Below are 6,864 nucleotides of genomic sequence, written 5' to 3'. Positions count from 1 at the left end.
TTTGCCTTAAAGTTTTGATACTTGATTCAGTGTGGATTTCCTTGTGTTAATGTTGATTATTTAAAATATTGCATTAGGGGCGCCTGGGTGGCTCAGTTGGTTGAGGGTCAGACTTCAGCTCAGGTCATGATCTCCCAGTTAGTGGGTTCTAGCCCCACATCGGACTCTGTGCTGACAGCTCAGAGCCCAGAGCCTGCTTCAGATTCTGTCTCCCTCTCTCTCTGCACCTCTCCAGCTCACACTCTGTCTCTCTCCCTCTCTCTCAAAAATAAATATTAAAAAAAATCTTTAAATATTGCATTAAAATATTTATCTTCATTACAGAGTTTTTGGGTGTTTCCACTCCCCACCTCCAACATTTGCCTTAATGCCCAAGGGAGATGCCTCACTCACTTTACCCCAGTCCCAGCTTGGAGGGTAGGAGGGACCCTTCTTTTCTCAGAGTTGTTGACTCAACCCACAAACAAGAACTTCTGCCAGAATGTTGGCCCTCTGGGCTGTGGGTCCCATCATTGGGACTATTAGGATCATTGGGGAAGCTTTTAAACCTTCCAATTCCCAGGTCACATCCAGAGTCAGGATCTCAGTGGGACGTAGACATTAGCATGTTTTGAAGCTCCCCAGGATTCAACGTTCAGTCAGTTTTGAGAAGGAATGTGTTAGGGTTGCCTTCTCTCTACCTCTTACTAACTCCTTCCCTGAGATTCCAGACCATATGTACACCTGGGTCAGAGCTCAGGACAGGCTGAGGGCCTTATCTCTGGACTCTGATTTACTTGGTGGTGGTGGTGGTGTGTGTGTGTGTGTGTGTGTGTGTGTGTGTGTGAAATGGTACTACCCTAAGTGTGGTCCTTGGAGTGGCAGTGCTAGCCCTTGGCAGCTTATCAGAAAGCAGAATCTCGGGTCCTACCCCACACCTACTGAATCAGAATGTGTGTTCCAACAGGATCACCAGGTGATTCATATGCACAGTAAGATTTTAAAAACCTGTAGCCGGCTAGATGTCTGTTCTATAGTCTGCACTTTTTTTTTAATAGTGATTTATCTTTGAGAAAGAGAGAGAATGAGTGGCGAGGGACATAGAGAGAGGAAGACAGAATCCAAAGCAGGCTCCAGGCTCTGAGCTGTGAGCACAGAGCCTGGCTTGGGGCTCAAACCCATGGATGGCGAGATCATGACCTGAGCCAAAGTTGGTCACTTAATCGATCATGTCACTCAGGCGCCCCTCTACAGTCTGCACTTCTAACATCTTAACTCAAGACCTAGACTTAGAGGGTGCTAATAGTAGGACCCCACATCTTCGCTTGCAGGTCCAAGCTACATTTTCTAATCCAGCTTTAATTTGAACATTGATATCCTGGCCACAGTCCAACCCTTGCATCTGTAATGGTTTGGTGTTACTTAGACTCACTTAGTTACTTAATCCTTCCATGCATGACAAAACCCACAAAGTTCACAGTGGCTTAAGCAAGCTTATTTCTTTTCCTGTACAAATCTAGAGATAAATTTGCATAGCATCAATCAAGGACCCAGGCTACTTCCATCTGTTCTTTTACCAAAGTGGTCTCCATACCCGCAGATACCTCATAATCCAAGATGGAAGCTCCAACTCCAACAACCACATACACATACCAGGAAACAGAAAGAAGGTAAGGGGAGAAGGAAAGCCCAAAGGCATAAAATGACCGTCTCTTAAGGATACGTGTAAACTGACAAATAATACTTTGATTTAGATCCCTTTTGCCAGAGCTTGGTTCTTTGGCACACTTTGCTGCAAGGAAAGCTGGGAGATGTAGTCTTTTTTTTTTATTTTGAAGAAAAGATTATTTATTTTTTAATTTCAGTATAGTTAAGATACAGTGTTATATTAGTTTCAGGTGTATAATATAATGGTTCAACAATTCTAACATTACTCAATGCTCATCATGATAAGTGTACTCTTTAATCCCCTTTAACTATTTCATCCATCCCCCTACCCACCTGCCCTCTGGTAACCATCAGTTTGTGCTCTGTAGTTAAGATTATGTTTTTTGGTTTGTCTATTTTAATTGCTCATTTGTTTCTAAGATTCCACATACGAATGAACTCATTATGGTATTTTTCTTTCTCTGACTTATTTTACTTAGCATTACACTCTCTAGCTCCATCCATGTTGTCAAATGGCAAGATTTCATTCTTTTTCGTGACTAATATCTATATCTATCTATATCTATATCTATCTATCTATCTATCTATCTATCTACATACATATTACCATATCTTCTTTATCCATTCATCTATTGATGGACACTTAGGTTGTTTCCATAATTTGACTATTGTAAATAATGATGCAATAAACATAGGGCTGCATATATCTTTTTGAACTAGTTTTTTCATATTCTTTCTAAAAATTTTTTTTGTTTTTTTACTATTTTTTTAAATATGAAATTTATTGTCAAATTGGTTTCCATACAACACCCAGTGCTCATCCCAACAGGTGCTCTCCTCAATACCCATCACTCAGCCTCCCCTCCATCCCACCCCCCATCAACCCTCAGTTTGTTCTCAGTTTTTAAGAGTCTCTTGTGTTTTGGCTCCCTCCTTCTCTATCCTTTTTTTTTTCTTTCCTTTTCCTCCCCCATGGACTTCTGTTACGTTTCTCAGGATCCACATAAGAGTGAAAACATATGGTATCTTTCTCCGTATGACTTATTTCACTTAGCATAACACTCTCCAGTTCTATCCACGTTGCTACAAATGGTCAGATTTCATTCTTTCTCCTTGCCAAGTAGTATTCCATTACGTATATAAACCACAACTTCTTTATCCATTCATCAGTTGATGGACATTTAGGCTCTTTCCATAAGTTGGCTATTGTTGAGAGTGCTGCTATAAACATTGGGGTGCAAGTGCCCCTATGCATCAGCACTCCTGTATCCCTTGGATAAATTCCTAGCAGTGCTATTCCTAGGTCATAGGGTAGATCTATTTTTAATTTTTTGAGGAACCTCCATACTGTTTTCCAGAGCGGCTGCACCGGTTTGCATTCCCACCAACAGTGCAAGAGGGTTCCCATTTCTCCACATCCTCCCCAGCATCTGTAGTCTCCTGATTTGTTCGTTTTAGCCACTCTGACTGGCGTGAGGTGGTATCTGAGTGTGGTTTTGATTTGTATTTCCCTGATGAGGAGCGACGTTGAGCATCTTTTTATGTGCCTGTTGGCCATCCGGATGTCTTCTTTAGAGAAGTGTCTGTTCATGTTTTCTGCCCATTTCTTCACTGGGTTATTTGTTTTTCAGGTGTGGAGTTTGGTGAGCTCTTTATAGATTTTAGATACTAGCCCTTTGTCCGATATGTCATTTGCAAATATCTTTTCCCATTCCATTGGTTGCCTTTTAGTTTTGTTGGTTGTTTCCTTTGCTGTGCAGAAGCTTTTTATCTTCATAAGGTCCCAGTAGTTCATTTTTGCTTTTAATTCCCTTGCCTTTGGGATGTGTCAAGTAAGAAATTGCTACGGCTGAGGTCAGAGAGGTCTTTTCCTGCTTTCTCCTCTAGGGTTTTGATGGTTTCCTGTCTCACATTCAGGTCCTTTACCAATTTTGAGTTTATTTTTGTGAATGATGTGAGAAAGTGGTCTAGTTTCAATCTTCTGCATGTTGCTGTCCAGTTCTCCCAGCACCATTTGTTAAAGAGACTGTCTTTTTTCCATTGGATGTTCTTTCCTGCTTTGTCAAAGATTAGTTGGCCATACGTTTGTGGGTCTAATTCTGGGGTTTCTATTCTATTCCATTGGTCTATGTGTCTGTTTTTGTGCCAATACCATGCTGTCTTGATGATTACAGCTTTGTAGTAGAGGCTAAAGTCTGGGATTGTGATGCCTCCTGCTTTGGTCTTCTTCAAAATTACTTTGGCTATTTGGGGCCTTTTGTGATTCCATACGAATTTTAGGATTGCTTGTTCTAGTTTCGAGAACAATGCTGTTTTTCCATAATTTTATCTTCTAATTCACCTTCTCTCCTCTGCCTCTTCAATCCGAGCTGTGGTCGCCTCCATTTTATTTTGCACATCATTTATATCATTTTTTAGCTCCTCATCACTCTTTCTTCATTCCTTGATCTCTGTAGCAATAGATTCTCTGCTGTCCTGTATACTTTTTTTCAAGCCCAGTGATTAATTTTATGACTATTATTCTTAATTCTTGTTCTGTTATATTGCTTAAATCATTTTTGATCAATTTGTTAGCTGTTGCTACTGCCTGGAGTTTCTTTTGAAGAGAATTCTTCCGTTTCATCATTTTGGATAGTCCCTGGGGTGGCTCAGAACTGCAGGGCACTTCCCCTGTGCTGTCTGGAGTAACTTGTGTTTGTGGGCGGGGCTGCAGTCAGACCTGATGTCTGTCCCAGCCCACGCTGGGGCCACAGTCAGACTGGTGTGTACCTTATCTTCCCCTCTCCCAGGGGCAGGACTCACTGTGGAGTGGTGTGGGCCCTGTCTGGGCTACTTGCACACTGCCAGGCTTGTGGTGCTGCTTTGATGGGATCTGGCATATTAGCCAGGGTGGATCCACAAGGTGCACAGGGGCAGGAGGGACAGGCTTAGCTCGCTTTGCCATTGGTGGTCCACTTCAGGAGGGGCCCTGCAGCACCGGGAGGGAGGCAGGCAGACCGGTCAGAGGGATGGATCCACAGAAGCACAGCGTTGGGTTTTTGTGCAGTGCAAGCAAGTTTGGTGACAGGAACTGGTTTCCTTTGGGATTCCGGCTGGGGGATGGGAGAGGGAGATGGTGCTGGCCAGTGCCTTTGTTCCTCTGAGCTGAGCTCTGTCTTCCAGGGCTCAACACCTCTCCCTCCCAGTGTCCTCTCACCCTCCCTCTCTCTGAGCAGAGCTGTTGACTTCTAACATTCCAGATGTTAAGTCCCACTGGCTGTCAGAACTTACACAGTCTGGCCCCTCCGCTTTTGCAAGCCAGACTCAGGGATTCCACCTTGTTGGGGAAGGGGGGATGCCCCTCCACCACCCCGGTTCCCTCCCACCAGTCCGTGTAGCGCTCACCACCTCTCCGCCCTTCCTACCCTCTTCCATGGGCCTCTTGTCTGCACTAGGCTCCAGAGAGTCTGTTCTGCTAGTCTTCTGGCAGTTTTCTGGGTTATTAGACAGATATGGGTGGAATCTAAGTGATCAGCAGGGCGAGATGGGTCCAGTGTCCTCCTATGCCACCATCTTCCCTGTTTTCTCCTCTTTATTTTTCCAATGGAACTGTCTGTGGCCACCTTGTTCCCAGCAGACCCTGAAGCTATAGTTACTAATTCCGCCTCCCTAAAAAAAAATTTTTTAATGTTTATTTATTTTTGAGAGAGAGAGAGAGAGAGAGATAGAGAGGACCAGTGGGGGAGGGACAGAGAGAGAGAGAGACACAGAACCTGAAGCAGGCTCTAGGATCTGAGCTGTCAACACAGAGCCTGACACAGGGCTTGAATCCATGAACCATGAGATCATGACGTAAGCCAAAGTCGGACTCTTAACCCACTGAGTCACCCAGGTGCCCCATGAACTAGTATTTTCATATTCTTTAGATAAATACCCAGTAGTGGAATTATTAGATCATATGTTAATTCTAATTTTTTTTTGAGGAACCTCCATATTGTTTTCCACACTGACTGCACCTGTTTGCATTTCCACCAACAGTGCACTAGGGTTCCCCTTTCTCCACATCCTCACTAATACATGTTGTTTCTCATGTTGTTGATTTTAGCCATTCTGACAGGTATGAGGTGGTATCTTTTTGTGGTTTTGATTTGCATTTCCCTGATAATGAGCTATGTTGTGCATCTTTTCATGGGTCTGTTGGCCATCTCTATGTCTTTTTTGAAAAAATGTCTGTTCATGTCTTCTGCCCATTTTTAAATTGGATTATTTGTTTTTCTGGTGTTGTGTTGAATGGGAGATGTAGTCTTGAGTTCAGCTATGTCCTTACTGAATTTCTGCCTTCTGGATCTGTCCATTTCTGATAGAGGGTTGTAGAAGTCTCCAACCATGATAGTGAGGTAAGCGTGATGACTATACTATAGAAGCAGAATTCCAGCTGTGATAATGGAGTAATCTATCTCTGAAGTTCTCTCAGTTTTTGCCTCATCTAATTTGATGCTCTTTTGTTAGAAACATACATGTTAAGGATTGTTGTGTCTTCTTGAAGAACTGACATTTTATCATTATTTAATGCCATTCTTTATCCCTGATAATGTTTCTTGCTTTGGAATCTGCTCTGTCTGAAATTGATGTATCTACTCCTGCTTTCTTTTGATTAGAATGGTATGTTTTTTTCTCCAACCATTGACCTTAAATCTATTTGTATCTATATTTAAAATGGGTATCTTGTAGACAATCTATAGGTGGGTCATATTTTTTTTTATCCACTCTGACAATCTGTCTTTTAATTGTTGCATTTGGACCACTGATGTTCAACCTGATTTTTTATATAGTTGGTTGAATGTCTACATATTTTTTATTATTTTCTATTTTTTGCCCCTATTTTTGCCTTCCACTGTTTTCTTGATTTTTATGGTTTTAACTGAACATGTAATATTATTCCATTTTCTCTCCTTTCTTGGCTTATCAGTTATACTTAAAAAAAAAAAGACTTTTCTTAGTGGTTGCCCAGAGATTGCAATATACATTTACAGCCAATACAAGCCCATTTTCAGATAACATTATATCACTTCACAGCTAGTGTAGGTACCTTATAATAACAAAGTAATCCCAATTCCCCTCTCCAGTCCCCTGTATTAACTTCTATATAAGCACATGTAAGCATATATATATATATATATATATATATATAATATATATACACACATAAGCAAACATTTTCAAATGCATGGTTATTAT

Source organism: Prionailurus bengalensis, chromosome B2 (genome assembly GCF_016509475.1).
Source record: "Prionailurus bengalensis isolate Pbe53 chromosome B2, Fcat_Pben_1.1_paternal_pri, whole genome shotgun sequence".
NCBI lineage: Eukaryota > Metazoa > Chordata > Mammalia > Carnivora > Felidae > Prionailurus > Prionailurus bengalensis.
Note: the sequence above shows the minus strand (reverse complement) of the source record.